At 34.9% G+C, this 24,668-nt stretch overlaps 1 long non-coding RNA gene across 1 annotated transcript; it reads left to right on the top strand.

The window, feature by feature from the left end:
• Positions 1 to 693: 693 nt before the first annotated feature.
• Positions 694 to 7,093, top strand: LOC139587229 (uncharacterized). The gene is made up of 2 exons (XR_011678345.1): positions 694 to 902; positions 6,258 to 7,093. It is a non-coding gene; the product is annotated as an uncharacterized lncRNA (long non-coding RNA).
• The last annotated feature ends 17,575 nt before the right edge of the window (positions 7,094 to 24,668 follow it).

Below are 24,668 nucleotides of genomic sequence, written 5' to 3'. Positions count from 1 at the left end.
GCAGTGGCGTACAGTGCCAGCATCCAATAAAGAAAACGAAGATACTCTAATGAAGCAGGAAAAGTTCCCATGTGAGACAGATCCATATCAATGCTTTAAATAAAAAGCGGAGGCACTGGCTTTCAGATAGAAGAGCACCATTCTCTTTGCAGCTACCCCTCTGTTCTTTCCTTACCCTTTTCTTCCTATGGCACTGGAGTGGAATATCCAAAGTGCCACCGAACTCACAGAACTCCACATCGGAACGGGGGTGAGGCTCGTGCTGTACCTCTGACATAGAATAAGGATGGCAAGCACGTAACATTATGAAATGTAGGACAAATTCAGGCGAGAGAGAGAGAGGGAGAGCAAGAGACAGATGGCGGATCTGGCTGGGAGCCAAAGCCAGTGAAATGAATTACATTGCTGAATAACTGTACAACCATTGATTCTGCCACTTGTTGCTGCATGGCAAAAAAGGGCCCTGACGTTGGCAGGAATCTCCTTGCGTGTCACGCATGCCGCAGATAACTTTTCACACGTAACTCGCTGCACCAACAGTGACACGCTATGTGTGTGTGTGTGTGAGTGTGTGTGTGTGTGTGTGTGAGTGTGTGTGTGTGAGTGTGTGAATGCGTGTGCATGAGGGACAAAAGGAGAGAGCCAGAGCGTGTGTGGGGGGTGTGTGGGTATGTGCCTGCGTGCATGGTGTGTGTGCCTGCGCGCGCGCGCGCGTGGAGGGGAAAACAATCACTGCAATCCAGCCATTTTGTTTAATGAAGAATGGAAGGCTGGCATTCAGAGACGTGGTTATGTGCCGCATATTAATGTGTGCTCTGTAGACATCCTCCCCCTTTTTAGATGAGTGGCACAGGAATGAAGCCCTCTATAGAGCAGCCACCGTGGGAGCAGGAGCTCACAAGGTAACATATCATCACCGAACCTACGGACGTGGCACCCGCCACCCTGCAGAAGAACAAGTTGCTGTCGGATGAGGAGGAAAACCTGGTCCCATGGTTATGATGTTTGGGTGCTTTCGAAAAGATAGCCAGAGTCGAAGCAGATTGTTCAATAAATGCTTCGTACCCAGGATGAAGGGAGACATTATGGGATGCCCAGGGGGCTTTGGAAATCAAATACAATGTTTGAGTAGCACAATTTGAGGTACATTATAAAAAAGCAATTTGAATTGCCAATGAGGCGACACATATCTGCATGCTAATTAGACCTGTGTCAAGCTTAGTCTGCCGGGTTGTGTTGATGGCTAGGAATGCGCTTGTAACACTGCTGAGAGATTGTTTCTGCATAAATTATCAGCTTTGTCCTACTGATCATTTTCTGCAAACAAACACGAAATGTAAGATCAAAAGGCAATTCTGAAATTAAAATTATTGATTGATAAAGCCTAGATTTCAGAATCTAATTAGAGGAGGCACAAACAAAAGCTGATATTATTACAGATTGTGCCTGAGCTAGCAGCCAGATTGTGCAAGGCTTGTAATTTATCTTTGTTTATGCAGCCAGGATATTAAAAATGTAATTAAAATGGTAAAATGATCTGATCAGAAATAGCCACCTAGTGGCAAGTATATTATTTTAAATGGATTATAAAAACATTGATCTGTGCAAATAAAAGGTTTTTTTCATGACAAACATAGCAGCTCATTGAAATTTGCTGAGCAATTTGTCTTTTGCTAATAAGTTGTCTTTTGTGTTTTGTTCCATAGATAAGCAGCATCATTTATAACCCTCATTTGCACACTAATAAACATTCTGTTATTACAGGTGGTGTTGGGAACATCTTTCATAAATTATGGCATATGAAAATGGAAGAAAACAATAAACGTTTTTCTAGACACGCACTATATACATTTTGTAAAATTAGAATATTCATCTGACAGCAGCAGCAGAAGTTGATTATTAAATCACTCTATTGCTCTATTTAAACTATGAAATGGAAGAAATGGTAGAAACATTGTCAATATGTAATTCAGCTTCTTGCCTATTTTGGCTACTTTAAAATGCTATACAAAACACTGAGGGCCCAATTTACTAAGTTTGTGCAGATTCAATTACTAAATTTCATGGCTATAAAGAGGTCTTTGTGACTTATACATTTTTAACCTCATTTAGTACCTTTCTAGAGTTGCCAAGTGGATTAAGCATTAATAGATCAGACTGTTTAATTGCACATGGTATAGAAATGAGTTTTGAAATTTCTCTGCAATAGCGAGCTATGGACAGTGAAATGGCCAAAGGAAGTTCTGTCATATGTTAATGAAGCTAGATTGCAAAAAAACCTGCAGACTATAAACAGTTTTCCAAGAAAAGATATTCAGAAGCTTGTAAGTTCATGAGCAGGGCTTAAGTCATGTATTTCTCCTTGTTTCAGATTTCCACATGAAACCACTATAGAAATGCTCAATTCCTTTTAAAGAAATTCACAATGTAGGGTCCTGTCAGCAGCTCTGGGGTCTTTTGTTAGGTGCACTTAAGATGCCAGATTAAATATTAATATGTGGTTAGAGTTGTGCTATTTTGCAAGCCCTGAAACCCTATTAGTAAATCATGATCTGGTGACTGATGCAAGAAATTTCAAGGCACCAAGACTGCAGATTGCCCATCAATCTGATGGATCACTAATTTTTACTAAATCAGGCCCTTGGACTTTTAGCTGTAAGCAGATGTATGTTTCATTGTGACGGGAAAAGCAGTCCAAATAACACAGCAATTTTCTGCACTGAATGTGTATCGTAACAGGCAGAGTTGTTTTGCATAATCAGTAAGTTATTTGAATACAAGTGTTCATTTAACTGGCTGTGCTTGACTGATGCTGTTTTTGAAAAAACCCCACATTTTGAGCTAGAAGAGAAAGTTGCATTATATACATAGAGTAGTACTAGGATTTGAAAACAGTTGAGCTTAAGAGAGATGCTGAAGAGGAATGCCCAGGCAAAAGCAGCCACATACTTTCACCCATCCCAAGGAGCTTTATCCTTTCAAAAGCCTTCATCAACTACTGACATTAAGTCATATATGCAGGGATGAGCAAATACCAGGAAGGATCCTGAAGGATTAGGCAAAGGAAAATGGAACCAAGAAGAAGGGGTGGGAAACAATCTGAGTAAAAATACTGAAAATACTATTAGATTATAAACTTCTGATGTAGAGATGACATATTCATCATGATATATGGCACACTTAGATATATATCTGAGTTGCAGCCTTCCTAACCTCTTTCGGAAAAAGAAACCACCTCTGAAGCCAAATCACACTCTTCATTGGCAATCTTTATGCCATACAGATGAATCTTGACTTCAAGTTCTTTATAATACGGATTTAAGCAACTGACTTAGGTATTTAATTATTATGAAGAATTTCATGTGTGCAGATATTAGCATGGCATATATTGCCTTCCAATTAATATCTGTCTTTTTTGCTTTAATATCTCCTCTCTCTCTCACTTTTTAGCAGCCTGCTTACACTCATATGGAAGTCAGCATTAGAAAGAGACCTCTCCATATCTTCTCTGCCACTGCTGCTTGACCAACATTGAGTAGTACAGGTCTGAAAGACTGATAAGTCTTGCATGTATCTGTATCTTTCTCAGATCACACTCTTTAAACACATATACACACTGCTTAAAAGAAATCCCAATCTTAATCTGAAATAAAACACAATTAATAAATTCAAGCTTTTTTTCAGACTAAGTCTACAATTATAAATCTTTACAATTAATATACTGAAATCACAACACATATGGTTTTGAAAAAAAAAGAAATACAGTGTACAATAATTCAAGGCTTTCCCAAGCTGATGGACAGCCTAAGAAAGTAGTGTTATTTTTGCTCTGGTGACAAATTTTACTATTTTCAAATACTAAAGAATTTCTTTTATTTAAAGAAAGCTATCCAAATCAATAGGCCTTCTGGTATTGACATTGTGAAGTAATATGCAGCAACACCAACCATCCTGAAATATTCCGGTGGGCTTTTAATGTGAGTGAGAGTCTGCTGGGAGCAGCCTCCCTGACTGAGGCACATGGAGGGTGTTCTAATTTCCACTAAGCCCTGATCAATGGGAATTTATTACCACTTAGACAAATAGAAAGCCAGACAGTGCAAAACTGAACTGCCTTGAATGTACAGCCCACATCAGAAAGATACATAAACATTAAAAGTAAAGCAGAATAGTAAAACAATATGTGGATGTCTTTTTAGACCTCCTTTTCCACAAAGCCAATGCTTTGCTACTACATCCTGTGAAAATACAAATGCTGACAGAAGAAAGCTTACACGTACTTAATGGCGTTCCAGAGTAATGTACGTATCATTGTTTCTGAACTGTAGTTCCTATTGTGCTCTGTGTCGTGCTCATGTGTTTACCAAATGTCAGAAACCTCCTTTACAGGCTATTAATACTATTGTGGTCCCTCCAACATGCACACAAATACACCCACTCCCCTCACCACACACACTTTCTCACTGTCCGTCAATATGTTGCAAAGTCTGTGTTTCATTACCATATCATATGGAGTATTGATTCCTGTTCCAAGCTAAATAATGTTGTTTTTTGAAAGATCTTTTACCCTTTAAGTGGGGTTTGCTAACCGAACCACAGACTGGTAACAAAGATGTATTGTAGTATTTGATATCCTATATACTTTGGCAAATGCCAAAACCAGTAACTTAGGCAGAAATTTCAATGCTTAATTCAAGTTTTACAAACAGGAAAATTGTGCACAATATCCAGTTACATACATTCCATGTTAAAAAGGGAAAAATTCCTAATAGACCTTTCAACATAATAAGATTCAGGCCTAAGCAGTAAAGAAAATGATTACCAGTTTTATTAGGCTTCAACTAGTTTCCATACCAGATCTAAAAAGTCACCTTGCACCTATATAAAGAGGATTATTTATGTATTTATCTGTACATGTGTCCTCATCAGCCACTGTATACAATCATTTCATGGCATTCAGATTCAGCACAAAAACATCAAGGCCTAAGTACAAATATTATTACTATAATGGGTTTTCATTTCTAGAGGTCATCAGGGGAAGGGATTAATTTTGCTTGCTTTATTGTACACACAGAACAGCACACAGGGTCATATTACAATGCCTTTATCTGGAAAATCACATTCAGCTGTAATGAGAAAGGCTCTTCTTAAAACAATTTTACAATTTTGGGTGTATTAGCTGTATTTTATTTCATTTCTATATTGTTTTCTTTATACACATTTATTTCAGATATCATTAATTGATTGTTAGTGATATTTACAATAATGATTTCACGTCTCTTTTCAGTTTGTTGAGAACTCTTTTCCCTTTTAAGACTCCTTTTATCAATAGTGATATGGAAACATTTTGTATCTATGGGTTGCTACAGAATTTTTTTTGAAAATGGTATAGAGAACTTAAGATCTATTTATCTTGACAAAAGTACTCCCAATAGAATGCATTTCCTTACAGCTTCTATATATCATACAGAAAACAGTCTTTGGCCAATAATTTATAGACAAAACTTTATTTTCCCCTTGCTTTCACAGAGGACATCTTATTGAGAGGGATTATTTAAATGAGACAAGAGCATTGTCATCTATGCTGCATGAAACTGGTAGTCTGCTACACAAGGAACTTAATTTTTGCTCAAATCAGATGTTGTGAAGCAGGTTTTGTAAAGGCAAGGTCAGAGGTAGCAGGAAACCAGAACCAAAAGGTCATGTCATGCAATGACCAGGTAAAAACAGATGTAAACAGTACCCATTTAATGCATATGGAATTAACAGTCACATTTTAGCCAGGACCAGATGATATTTTTAGTCCATTTTCAACCAGTTTGAAAGCTCTGTGCATGAATAACAGAGCCAAGAGAGCCAGGATGGTCTGCAGATTCCTAATAGGACAAGATAAGAAAAAGAGAAAAAAAATTAAATAAAATATGGAGAAAAGTGAGATGAGAAACAAAATAGAACCATTGAATGAAGACACAAATACACCAAAATGAAGAAAAGGGAAAATGTAATGCCTGTAGCATTTCCTATATGTCTTACAGAGATTATTCACTTGCATGGGCAAAACTTGTCCTTCTTTTACTATGGTTGTTAAAACCTAGATTTTGCACAAGTTAGAAAACTTATTTTCCCTTGGTTTCCTCAAGAGGGATAATAGAGGTAGACTTGAGACTACTGGGAAAATAGATTGACCAACATGAAGCAGTACCATGAATATTCCCAGTCTTAGCATCAATATTCTTTGATTTATTTTGTCTTGGCAGAGGAGCTGAGAAGACAAAGTGTCTGGAGACGTCATGATTTCAGAGGCCAAAACTGTCCAAAAACCTTACAAAAACACTGGACAACTGTACAGAGCACATTATTGGCAAGAATATTGAACTGCACATTATTGGCAAGATAAACCACATGCTACCTTTTCCTATTGCACCCTCTTTCTGGCTTTGCAGATTAGCAAGGAACTCATTCTCCTGGATACTCTCACTTTGGAGTATTGAAGACAATCCTTGAGGAATATTTATGGAAGCATACTGGCCACAGGAATCATGAGCACAACGGAAGGAACAATGCATCCTTTCCCATTCTAGCAAGGATGTCTCAGGGACTCTATTGACTCTGATGCATTGAGACTATTTCTCACTCTGGCAAGGTTAAACATGCAACACTTTTTTGCCATAATATAGCCAAACAAAATTCTTATTGCTGTGTTAGACTCCATATTGTATAAGGAAAATGGAACCAAGAAGAAGTGGTGGGAAACAATCTGAGTAAAAAGTGCCTCAGGTGTACGTGCTTTCAGTCATAACTATAACTATATAACTATAACTAAAGCTTATTCAGAACTTGCAGTCTACATATTTGTCACTTTTTTAGAAAATATGTATAATAGAAGTACAGTCTATTGTGGACCAACATAGGTCTAAGACTGTAAAGGCTTTGTATGTTCCTGAGCAAAATATGGATAGGAAGGAAAAGATGATAAATAATTGCATTCTAGATTCATGCAAAACAATGTTAAAGGCCCAAATTCTGTCTAAACTTGTAGATATTAAATACTGCCATTAAAGTAAATTGTATGAACCAATGATAAAGAACTTCATGAATAGTCCCTTTCTTCTCCAAACAGACATATTTAACATCAAGAGAAGAAACAAATACTGATACACTAGAAAGAATTAATAAAAGTAACTTTGTTGCAGAATATATAATTTTCTTCACTGAAGTTTTTATACGCAATCACATACACATGCATAGGGAAAACTTCTAAATGACCCTTACCTTTCCTGCTTAAAAATTTCTTTAAAATTGAAGACAAGTTTCTGCATAAGTCAAAATCAAAAACATTTAAGATGCTAGTTGAATCAGAAAAAAGAAATACAATACAAAGAAGTAAAGTCCTGAGTTTTTAGGGATTTTTAATATTTGTCTTCAAATATATTGTTTTTCCAAGCTAAAGGGATATGGACCCCAATCTTCTGGGTATTCAAAAGTACCACTTGAAATTTAAAAGGTCCGATTCCATTTGACCCTGGATCTTAGAGTACAACAGCACATTGGCCTCACACTGAGATCCCAAATACCACCATGGTAAGTCACAGAAGATGACTCCAGTGGGCTGGAGTCTACTGGTTCCCCAGCTGTTGATTTTTTTAAGCCAGGGCTTTATTCTCCCCCCTCCAGTTATTGTTCTTGGATGAGGTAGTGGAATTGTGTACTTTCTTAATTAGGAATTCTACACTAATTTGGACTGGAAGAGACATTCTGATGAAGAATTTCTTATTGATCAAAATGAGCCTCTGACCCGTTCTATTCAAGCACAGCCTTACAGTCCCTACAGTGCAAGGCTGTGAGAACACAGGGAAACCCAGCACCCCAAACTTGCTTGTTTAGACATTGTGAGCACCTGGAAAGAGACACAAAGGCCAATTGACACAGTCCCACACTCTATATAACTTAACTCTTTTATCCTCCAGAACAAGGTGGCTGCCCTCAAAGTGTCTGTTCATGACTTTCACTCACTCATGCTGACTCCTGATCTAAAATCCAAATTTTAGATCAGGAGTCCAAAAACTAGCTGGCACAGGCCCAAGTCAGGCTGAGGAACATCCTAATACTTGAACAGTAGAAAGAGTAGTATTCCAGAGCTAGGGAATGTTCCTATTCTCTGTTTAATTTTAGGGTATACATTTAGATTGTAAGTCTTTCCATTAATGAAAGTGAGCTTTGAACTAGGTCCTTAGAGGGCCAGTGACATTTGAAGGATTGGAGAGGGATACAATCAATTTAAATGTGCATTTGCAAATTTACAAAATATTATAAACATGTAAGTTAGTGCATCTATCTTCATCAGACTCTAAAGCTGTAAATACCAGATGTCATTTATAGATTAAATGATTTTCCTAAATCTAATTTTATATTAATACAAACCATTTGTCAATTCAACATGAAGGCTTCTATTTTAAACATTCAAAAGTCATGGCATGCAAATGTTAGGGTTATCCCAGTGATTCATTGCACAAAATGTAAATTAAGGTATAAACTGAACAGAAAAATTAGTTTGCCTAAGAGGTGTTGAAATAGATCTATAACTGACCTGCTCACAGTATTTTCACTTCTGGTAAAAAGCTCTCAAACCCCCAGTTTCAATAAGCTGGTCTCCTGTAAATGCAAAAACCTAGCTCACAGGAAACAGAAATTCAGCATGTGCAAGAGGTCTTTGACAGGTGAATTCGTAAGGAAAAAAATCTGCTTTTTAAGAGGGAGATTTTCTTTTCATGCTTACCTTCAGTAGTGATAGTTTCCAATGGTTAAACACCCTGTACCTTTATCTTCATTATCACTGAAAGAGCAATCTTTTCAAAAGATCTTCAAAGTAACTGGCAAAGATAAGTGTGTCAACAAGTATTTAAAGAATTTGAAGGAAACCATATCATCTATAGATAAAAAGAAAGTTTTAAAAAGCAAATCTTAAAAATCTGAAAATATAAAAATATAATTGTTTAAGAGCAGAGTTTTGCCAACCTTAGCCCTAGCTTGACTAAGGCAACTGTCAGGCAAAAGATGAAGAACAAGTTTGTCTCTTCCCCTGAGGCCAACTCCATGGAGCTGAATCGTAAATTCAGGAACTTTCTTGACCACCAGGATTTTCCTTCTTCACTAGTCAGTATCAGCACTACAAGAACTCACCTTTCTCAGAGTCCTGGCTTTGAAACCAGCCTAGATTTCCCCCCCACTTTTAAGACAAAGCACCTTTTTAAGTACATATGACTACAGGCTAGTGACACACAAGGAGCAATACCAGCAATATTCTCCCAAGATAGGATTAATCTCTTTTAGCGTACAGTGGCAGAAGAGTTCTTCTATTATGGGAGCTCCTTGTTTTGAATAAGGTATTCCAGTGAACAGAAATCATATTTTCTCAATTTTGCTCAATTATGGCAGACGAAGAAGAAGAAGACAATATAGTTAAAAGTAAGGTGAAGACAGGATGGGAGGCAGAGCAAACAGTAACCCTGATAAACATCCATGACAGAGACTGTCTAAGCTAAGCTTTGACTTCAATACACTTGGAGTTATGAAAAAATTATGCATTTCTCAGCTTTGTGTGTACATGGAAACATATTTTCATTTATAATTTTATTATTTGATTGCAGGTATCAAAGTGTCACTGAAATTTGGAACTCAACCTCTCTTGTTTGTTCTTACTGAGGCTGAAGTTTGATGAGATAACCATGTCAACAGTTAAATGGAATGAGCACTATTTTTCAAAATAAATGAATTTTACATCTTTTTCAGTATTAGCATATTCCAACATTTGGATTACTTACAGAGGGCTTAGATGTCAGTAATTCATGCATCCAAGACTTAGGAAATTCTGTTTACTTTTTAAAATATTAAGCAAAGCATAACCAGATTTTCATGGCATAGATATTTATCCAGTGGGATTTATCCATAGGTCAAAAATTGCAAAAATCCCTCAAACCAAAACCTGAAACATAAAACTAGAAGACAGGAGACACATCTAAATATTTCTGCCTTGAAGAAGGAATGTGTTGTATCACATACCCTCATATAAAATCTATTCACTGCATATAAAAACTCTTTGATTTTTAAAATATCCATATGAAATTATACAGCATTAAAAATTTTATATACAAGAGAGGATGCCAATATGAAATGAAGGTCTCAACCAGCACCTGCTTTAAAAAAGTATATAAGTACCTTTATATTTTCATTCATAAAAGTATCGGCACAGGAGATAATAAAATTCATTAATGTAAAATGCTTTGTGTTGCATCTCAAATGACTTTCACAGCAAGAAACTTACCCTACTCCTATCCAAGAATATGTGGTAATATTAAGCAGAAGGAAGTATAAAATCAAATAATTTCTACCACATCATTACATAATTTATTCTCAGTTATACCTTGAGAAAGATTTTAAATATTCAATTAAGATGCAGGTGAATTTTTCCAAAGATTATTTCAGTTCTTATCACCTTTGGATGCCTGTTCAAATAAATGTATCCTCCCATACTGTCACATTGACTGTAGGGTAAATGAGTCTATGATGATTTCTCCCTCCAAGGCTCAGAATGTTAAATTAAAATCTAAAAGAAACAACAACATTGTTTTCATATAACCAGGGGCCTCTCCAAACATAAAATAAATTTGCATAGCTCCAGACTCACTGAGGAGGAAGTAAGTTGACTTATTCACATAAAAGCTGCAGTGATGTGTTCTTATACTCTGTCAAGCTACAAATCTGAAAATTTGCCTAAAGCAAAATTGGATTTTATCTATCCATAGCGTTAACATAAAACAAATCTACATAGCTTTTTATCGATATCACAGTCTGTTTGTCTTACTTCTAAACTTATACAACATTATTCTGACAGCACATTGCAGATTTTTTGTTTCTTTCTTCATCTATTGCTTAAGGACAATATATTCTGTGGACTTCTTACCTTTTAAAGTGATACCTGCTTCCAATTAACAGCATTTCAACGCAAAATTGCTCAAGAGTAACTAGACAGTGTTGATCCAATCCTTAAGTCATTACTTAAGTATGTATTTCAGTGTAGGGCTTTCTCTTTTTTTTTACTGAGTAAAGACTGCAAAGTGTTTGGGGTTTGTTTGGAAATATTAATAGCTAGCAGTTCTCTTGTTCATTAGAAAAGGCTTTCCTTTTAAAGTTTACTCCATAAATTATGTGAATCCTTCTCTACCATGGCCAATGAATTAGAACCATATTGTAACATTGCATCATCTATATAGCTGTAAAATAGATTTAATACAATCAAGAATAAATCATTGACAAATAAATTCAATAAACATGGTCTGAAGACTGAGTCTTGGCGGACATCACAGTCCATTTCAGCCAAGCCAGATTCCTTGCCCTGTACAACAAATCTGTGTGCTCTTCTTGTTAAACAGTCATGAATCTGAGCTAAGTGACTTATCCTCAAGAGCATCATAGCATTATCTCCTCTAATCAGCATTCTAGAGTCAATCAAATCAAATGCTTCTGCGAAAATTACAAAATACAGTGCCAATTCTTTGATTCTATCCAATGCCTGGTCACTGGAAATATTATTATTAAAGTGCCAGATGCCAAAAACTACTCCTGGCACACACACGAAAAAATGAAAATCAGACATCTAAAGCCTTGGGTTGAAATTCTGCCAATTAGAGGGACAGGAAGAGCAAAAGCCAGGATATTTTTATTCTTATCTACTGAGAACCAAATAAAATTTAAGGAAATTACTGAAAATCACCTCAGACACAGCATCTGGGAGTTGATCACAGGATTAAGTATCACTAACTGTAAGGTGAAATTCTTTGCATTTAGGTAAAAATGAGTTTACTCTTTCTTTTTCAGGAAGTATTCCAACGTTCCAACAAAAAATTGGCTGTCCTAAACAAGAAAGAATACGTTTTCCTAAGACTTACCAGGTTCTTTTTTGCCATTATTCTGCTACTGAAAGGTGAAGGCATTGCCTTTATCTTTCTGTGTGGCTGAAATCACAATCAGCTGTTTCTAGCTGGACAAATAGGAAGAAAGGAAGCAACTTTTTTTTTTTCCTTGCCCTGCCCTGTAGGGCGTAGGCAAATTTTAACTAAGAAATTTCCAAGTAAAATTTTATAGCATTTTTAATTTTTTCCTGAGTTGTAGTTTAGAACTTTTTATTGCAAATTAAACTATCTCACCTAGAAAATAATCATTTGAAATGATCCTTAGTTCAGGGGATTATGTGTGCAATGATTCAACTAAAGCTAAAATGGTCATAGCATTGACAATTCCTAAAGTTGAAAGGCCTGAAAAAAGCATGGATTTTACAGTATCTAGAGGAAGTTAAGAAAAAGAATATTTATGTGCTACATAAGAAGGTTTCAATAACTTTATTTTGTAAAGAAGTATAATGCAGAATGTACTTGCATTAAAATCCATCACTGAGAATGGAGGTTAATTCTGCCCCTTCACAGTATTTCAGTGATGCACTTTTAAAATTCATTTTGTTTTATATTTGGTGAGCTTTTTAAATTCCCCTACCTTGGAAGTAACCAAAACTGTAATCAAGTTCATTATTCTTAAAAAAACCTCTAATTTTTTAATTTTTTTTTCTTTTTAAGAAGGAATAACTGTGCCAAGTTATCTGCAAATGACATCAAAATTTATCTGAAGTCAGAATGTTCCCATTCTGAAAGGCCCTGGATATCTATACATTACTTTAAAGGATCCACCAAAGAGTAACTAAGAAATTAGGCTGTAGAACATGAGCTGTGACCCACATACGTGACTGCAAAATAAAGCAAAATTTTGCAGTTCTATTCCATTTTGAAGTGATGGTAGAAGTTAGGCATGATGTATTAATGGATTATATAGTAATAGAGTTATAGACATTTAGGGAAATAAATTGTGCCTATCTTACCAAAAGACTGAAAATTAACTTTAAAAGAATTTACAACTTCTCTTATTTAGTACTTGCTGTTTGAAGAAATAGTCAGCAAATAAAAATAACATCAAATTTTTTACTCTTAATTGAATTTTTTCTTCTGCCTCATTTTGAAACCTTCCTCATGCACACCTGACATTTTATCATGAAATACGAAGTTCTTTGGATTCTCTGTATATGGAAGTTGAGCACCTTGATCAGTAATGTGAATTCCTCTCCTAGACCAGTGCACGTAACTTCATTCTTCTAGTAAGCAAAATATTACTTATTTCTTTTAGTTAGACCTAAACACCAGGGCATGGCTGGGGTGTGGGAGCACCTCTTGCCTCCTATTTTAGGATGAGATGTGTGAACTCAACACTGCAAACCCTTCTCTCTGGTTTTTGTGTAAAAGAAAATGGGGAGATTAGGCTGTATGGAAAATACCATGAGTTCCCCAGTCTGAACAACAGGTCACCAGAAGCCAAAGCAAATTCCTATCCTAAGAATTTTTAACTACTTATTCTGGATTTGTAATATCCAGCCTTATGACTGGAAACAGAGGCTAAATAATAGGATTCTATTACATGTGAAAATGTTTGTTTCATCTTAATGATATAATTAAAAACAGTCAGAGTCAATATTTCATGTTCTAAACTAAAAACACATTATTTCAGGAATTTGATTTCTAAGAAGCAAACTGAAAATAAATGTAACATGTATTGATTAACTGTAAATTGGGAAATGGCCACATCTCCCTGGGAATTAATCTGATTTATAGGACTTACAGCAGAAAGTCATGAAAACTTTTTGCAGAATGGCTTATGCTACAAAATCTGTATTCACATAGCTGAACAAGACTGACAATTTATCAGTGGCCCTACAAATTACTGCAATATGTGACTTTAAACCAAGCATATCTGAAGTTAGGAAATTATCTGACTAACGATGAAATTCATAGTCTTTGTTAAAATGTAGGTTTCTTTAGATGCATGTCTTGGTAAGCAAATATAATACTCTTCAATAATGTGAACTTTTGGACCATAGATTCTTTGCTAACACCTACAGATTTGGAGAAGGGTGTTCTTGGATTTGCCACTAAATTTAGTTTTGTCATGGAACTGGAATACAGTATTCTATAGTCACAGTTCCTCTGTTTTATATTTCTAAGTCCACTAAACTGAAATGTACATTTTACCACATCAGGAAAAGAAAAAATTTGGAGTTTACTGTATGCAGTACAAAATATTACTATTATTTTTATAATGTATATTTTCAGCCAGATATCATCCTCAGATCTGAATCTGCAGCTGGAAATACCTTATGAGAAAGCACAAAATGGATTTTTAAGGTTATAAAGTAATGCATTCCACACATCTGAGGCTCAGATAGAGCGTTTTCTTTTTTTTTTCAGATAATGATCACCAGTACAATGTTCTGTCCATAAAAATCTGTTAAAAATTTACCAGGCTATGATATTCATTATCATAGCCTTTCAATAGAAAGCTCAAATGTTAAAATGCAGCTAGATGAGCACGGGTAATATATCACTCTATTCTAGTAAGCACACATATTTTATTTTTTTTTTTTTTTAGATTAGTTTCATCTTGTAAATTACAAATTGGATTAGGGAGTTTGATATGATTGGAAAACAGATTGACAGTCTATTTAGCATTTTTATTAGTTGTGTAGATTATCTATAGGCTATAGATGACCTCAGTCAACTTAACATTCTTTAGGCAGCCTGACACAAGGCAACATCAGCCAATCATAAAAACATGTACTTGATTATTAGGTCTCAAGATGTGTCAAATCAATATACTGTATCACCTCAAAGGATAGATATAAGAAGGCGTCTACATCTTTTGTAACTTAGGAAGCTGAAGAAAAAATGCTAAAATAAAAACCACAGTTTACATAAGTTCTCTTTTATACAGATACTGATATTGTAATTTCAGATTTTTTGTATAATTCTAAATTCTTTTACCCTTTGACTCTCTTTGAAACCCAAAGAAATATAAGTCATAAGTATATTAAATAAAACTTAAAAAGATCACACTATTTCTACCATCTCTTTGTCTCGACTGTATTTTTATCCAGTACTAAATGGTCTATTCTGCTTCTGATTGAAACAAGAAATGGTTTAATATAACCAACATACAGTAATGCATCAAAGAACTGTTTGCAATCATGCTTAACTGATGCCATGGCACTTTGTGATCTAAAATTTAAGGGAAAAATATGTAGTGCAGAGATTGTGGTTATGCTGTACTTGCACTATTTTAGAGCTGCACCCACATCTGTAGTAATATAAGGAAGGGATAATTCTCCAAAATTATTAATTTTATGCAATTCCTTGATTTCTGGGTATTTATTAATCTACAGCTGACTTTTGGCACTACTTGGCTATCAACCTCGTTCTGTTATCTGCCTACCTTTTTATCACATTTACCTTTTTTAGGAAAATAGGCAACCAAGATTCTCAATTCGAATTCTCTGTAATTAGCTCAAGCAAAGCGAAAATACTAAAGTGTCATTAACTTCCATGAATCTGGACACAGACCTAAGGAAGTTAATCAGAGGTAGAACTCACTGTTCTGAAGCAGCATAATGGTGCTAAGCCTATCTCTTTCAGTTACCAAGACAGAGTGAAGGGACACCAATTTTTCTTTTAGATCACCTTACAGGAAAACTTAATCTTTGCATGTTATGGCTATATCTACAGACTGGATCTCACTTCCACTCTACATTTCCCATGAATGAAGTGCAACCTTGAAGCTGCAATAAAGATGAGAAAAACACACATCTGTTCCATAGTTATGATCATAATATGAAAGGCTACTCTATCATACCTTTAATATCTATGAATTTAGATTTAGGTGGTTTGTCTGATGTTTCAGTGATTTCACATAGATTTTTCCATTTAACTTATCAGAAGATATTTTTCTGACTTTGATAACATTTTTCACTTTAAAAATTAAAATTGATTTGGAGGATTAAATTGCAAACAGTATATTCATCAATGCAGTAGTTAACTTTATCTTAAGAGAGAAGATTTCTGAGCATGCATAAAGTTTTGTTCTGAAACAAGTTATATGAGTGAGAAAATATTTGCCTGATATATCTACATGTATCTATATTGATTCATCAGACAGATATTTTTCTCCTGAATTGAGAGAACACACCAAAGTCACCTGGAATATCTGTCTATCTATTATCTATTATCTATCTACCTATCTACCTATCTATCTATCAATCTATCTATCAAAATGCAATAATACTTCATCCATTGACAAAGGTTAAAAACTGGCCATGTTTTTATTTACAAGGACATTATTCAAGAAGTAATATTTTGAAAATGTTTTCTCTTGTCAAAATGCACCTTTATCCAGTCTTCTTCCTTCTTAGTGAATTCTCACTAGCAGATGGAAGATACCCTAATATTTAGAAATGCTTTTAATACCTGTGCACTGAAAACATTTAGAGACTGAAGATTCTGCATGCTAAATAGCCCAGTCAGAAAATCTTGCAAATTGTTTGCTTGTTTTATGTAACACTACCTGAATTATAGTACATGAGTAAAATTTTTTTCTGCTTCATACTTCAAAAAGCCCATGCAAATCACCTTCAATATTTTTCTTCCTAAGTCCTATATAAATTCTCAAACCAACTTCTTCTGCTATTTCTAACAAACTAACAGCTATTTTGCATAGAAATACATGTTACAACACAAGATGATGTTTGAGAACCTTCTTCTTCATCCATCTTAATTAAGTCCCGTAACTCCTAATTAACAGTTCCTAAAGCTTTAGTTTGTCTAGGATAGTAAGCTGTAGAATTTTAAGGGTAAAAGGTGCTATGCTAATTTAATGGATGGCTACAAATGAGTTGCCAAGGGATTAGGCCAAGAACAATCAAATACATTTAGGAAGGGTTTGTGGTAGTTTTCAGTACAGAAAGATCCAAAGAATCTTAACTGACTAAAAACTGAAAATCAAGCAAAAATGACCTTTACAGCCTTTACACCTGGCTCTTGCTAATGTGTATCCCTTCCTTCTCCACTCTCACCAAATGTGCTAGAAAAACAAACATATATGTCATAATTAACTAGATTTACAGGAATGAGGTTTAACTTCTGCAACCTTTAGTGAATCTTGTTCCTTGATCTGCTCTCTCCAAGGCTGAAGAAAAGGCAGATATAAGGGTCTAGAATATTCTTTCTTCTAGTAGATACAGGTTTCTGCTAACCAGCCAGGTTGTTCCTTGTCACAAGTTTTAAGGTAATTTCTCTTTGCTCCCTGAACCCAAAAGTAAATGGACATAAATGTATATACTGAAAAAGATTGTTTTTTCAAAGTGATCCTGGAGGCCCTGCCACCATGTAGGATTGGGCAGTTCATTGGCAGTGTCCCAGCACAGCTTTCCAGTGTTCTACAGAGATGGACTGAAATATGTAGCATAGCAACAACTGTCCAGTGCACAGATCTAAGGGGCTCTATACTTCTGAAAATATCTTAGAGTATTGAAGATTATTCCAATTATTTAATTAGCAGTAAATTTCCTAAAACTAATCCCTGGATGGCCATATGATTATTTGTAACATTTCATATTGTTTGTTTGTTTTTACTTTCCTGTACTTAAGTTCCCCTGATTAATGCTCTGTTGCATATCAAAATTTGTGCTCTGGATTCAGGTTTCCTTATGCACCATTTTATAAAAGATATTATATGAATGGCCTCATTCATAATACCACCTAAATTACACACCAAATTGTACTGCTACTTTTGTGTTTTCTCCTCCATCAGACTTCATGATGCTTCAATGCTTCATTCAATGAAGCATTCAACGATTTTTGCATTTGAATATAAGTATGTTGCCTTAATACACTATCACAAACTACTTTATTGTACTTGGAGGTAAACACATTACTTTTGGTGGCCTACCTAAAACTCATAGTATCCCTATGCCATTACTCTTTCATCCTTGGCCACTGATTAAAAAAATCAATTAGTCAAGGACTGAGTCTAGTTTGGCTTGACTGGGATTTTGTGAGACAATTTATTTTCTCTGGTAAACTCCTATCTTAGTTTTCTTCTTCTAGCAATTTATTTTCTGGACACTGATCCTAGTTTATTTTTTTATTTTGAGTAGGAAAACCACAATAAGGTCTCCCCAAAGGCCTCTCTTCTGCAGCTAAACAACCTCAACTCAGCCTTTCTTCACAGGAGTGGTGTTCCAGCACTCTGATCTTTTTTGTGGCCCTCCTCTGGATTGTTCTGTGAAATCAATGACTTTGTTTGCACTGGGATGCCCAGAGCTGGATACGATCTTCAGGTGGGATCTTTAGAGTAGAGGAGGAGAGTCACCTCCTTCAACCTGCTGGCCACTCTCCTCTTTTGGCAGCTGAGAAAATGGTTGACTTTCTGGGCTGCAAGTGCACACAGCTGGCTCATGCCAAATTTTTCATCTACCATTATTCCCAAAGCCTTCTCTGCAGGGCTGTGCTCAAGTCATTCATCCCTCAGTTTTTCCTGATAATTCGGATTGTCTGAATCAAGGTGAAAGACCTTGCATTTGCCTTCGCTGAGCTTCATGAGGTTCACCTGGGCCCACTTCTGAAGCCTGCCAAGGTACCTCTGGATGGCATTCTCCCTTAAGCGTATCAAATAGATTGGTGTCACCCATAAACTGAGACATCTGCAAATAATGGTACAGTAGGATTAACACTGAGAAAAGATCTCCTCTTGAAGATATTGTATGACCTAAGATGAATGCTGTCAGGAAGAAATAAACTGTTTTATCACTCTGTCCTTATCATTCACAATCTGTCCCAAAAGCCCCTGGGAGCTCTGAAGACCCACACATTTCCACGTGTACCTCTTGTTTCCTTCATACTTAAGCAATACATTATTTGCCTTTTAGTATCTGGAGATGTAATTTTGGTTTTGTTTTTGCTTTTGCTTTTGTTCGTTTGTGTGTGTGTGTGTGTTCTTATTCTCTTATTCTATTTTAAATATTTGTCTGACAGAATTTATGAATATTTCTACATGGAAAGATAGGATTTAGCAGCTTGACTATAGTAATCTTGCAGATTTTGCCATTTACAAATACTGACTTTTGTCTTGCATTTTCTGCTGTAGTAAGTTATGCTTTCTGTAATTCTGTTATAACACAGTCAACATATGTTTATCCTGAGTAAAAATTTAATTTTCCCCATGTTTGATGTTAGGGTCACTTTGACTAGTTATGTTATTAAAAGAAACAACAAAATCTAATGAAAAAATCCCTTCTGTAATTTGATGTCACAGTACTTTTTTTTTCGTTTGAGTCTTATTCCTGAAATTTTGAAATAATTTATATTGCAGTCACTTCTGTTTAGTGGCCCCAATGTTTTTAAAAAATTCCTGTATATTATCACTTCCAATTTAGCTCTCCTGTGTGTCTTTAGAATTCATAATCCGAGAAAGAAATGGTTTAAAGGACACACATCTTTAATGTGGCTTGTTAAGTCACTGCACTGGTTTAAGATAATAAATTATTAGTATCTAATTATCAGAAATTGTGATTAACAGTAATAGCAAGTTAGTAACATCTTTGATCCTATTTTTTGCTAAGCATTCAATATTTTATTCCTACCCCTAAAGTCAGCAATGCAATACAACTTACATACACTTATTTTAGTGAACTAACCTTTAAATATACAGATTGTCATCATAAGAACCCCCTTCACTGGCACCTTTCCTTGGCATATTATATTTTATGGGAAGACTCTCTCCTTTTTCTGATTTCTGTAAACTACACAGCATAATTTGTTCTTTTGGTGCCATGATATTCCAGCAATCATTATGATTTATAATGGATATTATGTATGTTATCCTCTGTTGCTTGATTCTTTGTTTGCCACTATACCATGTTTCAACTCAACTTTTTCTCCCAATATGTTGCCCATACTGAAAGCAATAAGTAAAGCTTTCAACCCCTAAGTTTGAAGTATTTTGCCTGCTTCTTTGTTGGAACCCATACTTTACAGATGTTGAATTTGTAATACTGGCTTTATTTTATTAACAAAGCTCTAGCCTCTTCAGCCCTGATCATAAATATCACACCTCCATCAGTCTCTAATAGTATCTACCTTTGTCAAAAGGGAATACTTTAGAAGATCCTCTTAATACTTTGCATACTTTTTATTTCATTTTTATGGTTTTCATAACAAAGGCAAATCCAAACTTTTATTAGTTGAAGCTATTATTTCAGCATGTATTATGATATGCTTATAGGTAGAGAGATTTATAATCTGCAAAAAATAATTATGCCATTACTATTCTATAGTAACCATAAGGAATGCTAAAGTGGATTAAGGAGTTTCTTCCAATTAAAAAAGAAATTTAATATTTAGTAACTGCTTTGTGGTTAGACTCTAAAGTATTCTGGGATGCAAGTACTATGGTTCAAGAATAAGATGTATTTAATGTGTTATTCAGTATAAGATCCCCTTACTACTGATGGTTAACATTTGAAATGCAGTTTTTGGCTGATAGACATACTGTAAAGACCAAGTTGCTTCAGATGATTTTCAGATAGGCAGAGGCCAAAATCCTCCATCAGTTGCTACAGACATAAAAAAGTTTCTCAAGCATCTGCTTTGCTTATGACTCTCTGACACTTTATCACATTGCAAGTATTTTTTAATGTAATTAATTTCTAAGCGTACTCATAATTCAGTGTGGGAGAATAAACAAGTACAGGCTCTGATTTAGGAAGAAGGATACATATAGTAATGTGAGAATTTCCACCTATCATCTCAACTTCACAACAAATTGAATGGACACGGCATAAGCAAGCAGTGTTGTTTGAAAGTCCTATTAATATTTTAGTAGTCTTAAGAAATAATGAACTCTGTTCATTCATTCTTGGTGAATGTCATCTTCATTTCTTTTGCAGTATTGATACATATAGCCACTACTATGAGGCTTTTCTGGGAGTATTTATATGCTGAGAAGGAACTTTTCAAAAGCTACCTGCAAAACAAAACTCTTTGGAAAGCCTCTCTGTTTTGATTCTTTCCTTTTTGTAAAGAAGGTTGCAATATGCCTAAATGTTCTTTTAGTGAATTTAAGCTTTTTTGAAAACAATATAATAACTTTATTATTATTTTACATCAGCAAATTATACTAAACATTAAGGTTTTCTTTGTTTAAATTATTATTGTTAGAAATACTTGTTATGTTAGGTACTATGAGTAATACTTTTACTATTTAGGCATACACGTTTTTATTAACATATTCTGGGCCATTTCTACTTGTTTTAAAAATACAGTGTCATTTTTTTTCTCTTCCACCATTAAAGGAAACTCGAAATCAATTTTATTCAATGTGGGAACTGTATATCCCTTGACATTTAACTTAAGACATAGCCAGTAAGTTCACATTCATGTGACAGCACAGTTCAAATTGATGAAAACAATGTATTCCTTGTGTCATTGTAAATTTGATAAAAATTTGAGCATAATAAACAAAAATGGGGAGGTGTGTTCCTGCAAGCAGTAGCAAAGGTTTGCTGTTCTGTTTTTCAAGAAAAATATTTTGTCTTCAATCGGCTAATGGAATATTTTATTTTTACTGTATAAGTCATTATTAGTGTTTAAGGTAGTAGATGGAAAACCCCAAGCTCAAATTGAAAAAAAAAAATTCAGAAGGAAATGAAACATGAATCTTTCAGCCAGATATAACACCTGTGTTATGCCAATATGCCTTATAAATTGGAATAGATCAGTAAATATGCAAATAAACCAAACAGATGCTCATTTGAAGTACTTAAGACATAGAAGTATCCTAATTTTGAGATATATATTTCAACTATGACTTAATTTAGGCAACAGCTGCTATGGGCACTCTATGCCTTTGATGATCTGGCCACAAGAGACCACAAAACCAGACAAATACACAAGTTATACCTGAAAAATGAAAAGGAACAATAGGAATAATTTAGCATAAAACTAGAGATTTTAATAGAAGATTGTCCTATTTTTTACAATGAGCACTATTTAAAAATTCCACCTGTAGGCCAAGTCAGTCTTCTATGATCCTGGTAGGATTGACACTTAAACATTACTTTAGGATTTTGCTTAGAACAAAAGAATAAAAGCTATTTTAATCAACTCTTCTTCTTTTTAATCAGTGCAACATGCATTTCATGAACAATTTATGGCACTCGACAAAAACATGGGACTTCTTTCAGATTTGTGAAAAACAAAAGAAAAAGGTATCCTTAAAGAGAACACCATCACTATGGATAGAAAACAGGCAGAATACGGTAGGATATGAGCAGGCATAATTGCATGCTTTGATATTTATGATGAAAGACCCGAGCTGAAAGAAAAATGACAAAAATGCTATCTTAGCCTTTTATGAAACAAAGAAAATCTGAAGGTCGTGCAATAGTAATTTTCATCATTCCTTCCAAAGCCTTGGCAAGCTTTGAAAATTCATATGTAATAGCAGCTAGCTTCTCTAAGTGAAAGTGCTTTGAAATCATCCTGGGATATACAGTATACAAAAGAAACCTTCATTTTTCAACTGCAACAAAAGCAAAATTATATTTCTGAATCTTAAGCTGACTATTTTAAATTATGTTGTCTTAGCTCTTGAAATATCATTCATTATATTGTACAGTTAATTTTCTGAACTCAAAATATTCTGCTGTATCTATTAATTTGAAAAGAAATTGCTTCTGTAAATTAGGGAAAAAAGCTTTTAAAATTTACAATTTAGTCACTAAATAAAGAAAACATGTCTGGAAAAATTCATTGACAAGCACAAAAAATGCAAGCTAAGAACACAATAAAAAATGGATGTATTCTGTGAGATCCTTACAGCCGGATAACATTCTGAATTTAAGTTCAATCCAAATTCCACTATGTACAAAGAAAATGGTTAAATTTAGAGTTGTCTACCGTCTAAACCTTAAGAAAATCTAAATTGCCATTAAAGAAGAAGCATATTCTTCCTACTAATATTCATTTATCATTTCTGAATGGGAGGGATTCATTTTATTCATAAATCATTCTTTATGAGTTTCTGCATTTGTTTGGACTATTTGGTCTTTTTTCTGTTTTTCCCTGAAACAGAGGTTGAGCACTCTTTAAGCTGTAACTTGACCTCAATGCCTTCTTCCTCCAGATGAGACTGAATCCCCAGCAGTAGGAGAAAATATGAAAGAATAAGAGAGTCAGAGGGAAAAAAAATCCAATGATTGGAAACTATTCCAAACTTCACAAAAAAAAGAAAAAAAAAAGAAGAAAAAAAAAGGTATCTGAATGGAGAACTTGGAGGAAAAATAACCGAATGTCTGATTTGCATTCAGTTTTACCCATTCTGCATCAATTTTCTTTTTAATTTTTTTTTTCCTTCATGGTGTTTCAAGAAATTTACTTTTTGAAAATAAGGAAGGGCACAAAACCTACATCTGATATCACACACAAATTAAGCAACCTACTGCCTTCCCTAGAAAATTCAAAAGAAAATGTATTACTTCAATTAAAATAACCTTTTAGAGATGACAAAAGCAAAGTAGAAGCCATTATCAGGTCTGGCAATGCCTTTTTTGGGAAGACTCTTTACATATTCTCCTCTGGACTGCCAGTATTTTCACATGTGAGGAAAGTAGTCCTGCACTGTGAAGCATCCAAAATCTTTACTACTTCTGTATTTCCTGGTCATATGGAAGAATAATGTTTAATTTCAAGACATTCAGATGCTTTATTTTCTTTTGCTGTAATTTAGCCTTTCAGAGCTGACAGGCCACACAGTGTAAGTTATCTGCTACACTCAACTAATGTTAGGTACAAACCCACACTCTGCTTAGCTGAGTGCAATTGCACAAGTGGATGTGCAGGGTGAACAATAAAGTGTAGCTTAGATCCTTGTGCTAAATCACCAAATATGAGTGCTTGCAAGTGAACAGTGGTTGGAATACTGCAACACTCTCATTTAAAACAAAAATGGGTTTGTGATGGCATTCTGTGTGTTTAAAGGCTCAGAGAGGTTCAGGTAGGTTCAACACCTTAAGGCAGCGAGACTTACATCCAAATTCTTATCCTGGAATTTCTACATTTAGATTACTAGGAGTAGGATCAGACAGAAAGAACTAATTTTTTATTGTTTTTAGAACTGATATTTTAGGCATTTAAAACCAAAAAAATGGGAAGCCTAACAGGTTTCCAAGGAGAAAAAGACTGCATGAAGCTATCCAATGACCTTTGACTACAATAAATATAGAATCTGACAGTATTAGAAAATTAAGACAATGGTCTCCATGCCAAGATACCAAAAGGTACTTAAATATTACTTCAGTAGTTCAAGTCACTGAGACTGACTCTTTTAAGTCTGAAGGTGCCATGTTTTAATTCTCAGCATCTGCAGGAGAATTTCAGGTTTTGACTGCCTTCTGGAAGACAAAGGTTTCTCAGCAGATGTGGAGGTGTGACTTCTGCTGTTATCCTGGTTACGTTTTCTTGTTACTCTGCTCAGAACAGGAAGCAGTAGCTGCCCTTAAGAATCAGCCCTGACAAGTTGTTAAATAACTATATTATCTCACAAATGCATGATTAGGAATTGAGAGAACTTGTTATTCTTATCACTACTAATAATATTTTAATCATTGTTAACAAATTCAAGAAATCCTGTTTGTGCCATTGTTACTATTTACAGTGGTAGTTGTGTTGATTCCTGTGTTGGGGATA

The sequence above is a fragment of the Agelaius tricolor genome, unplaced genomic scaffold (genome assembly GCF_023055355.1).
Source record: "Agelaius tricolor isolate 1412-34295 unplaced genomic scaffold, bAgeTri1.0.p SCAF_2, whole genome shotgun sequence".
NCBI classification, from domain to species: domain Eukaryota; kingdom Metazoa; phylum Chordata; class Aves; order Passeriformes; family Icteridae; genus Agelaius; species Agelaius tricolor.
Note: the sequence above shows the minus strand (reverse complement) of the source record. Positions and strands in the feature narration are given on the sequence as shown.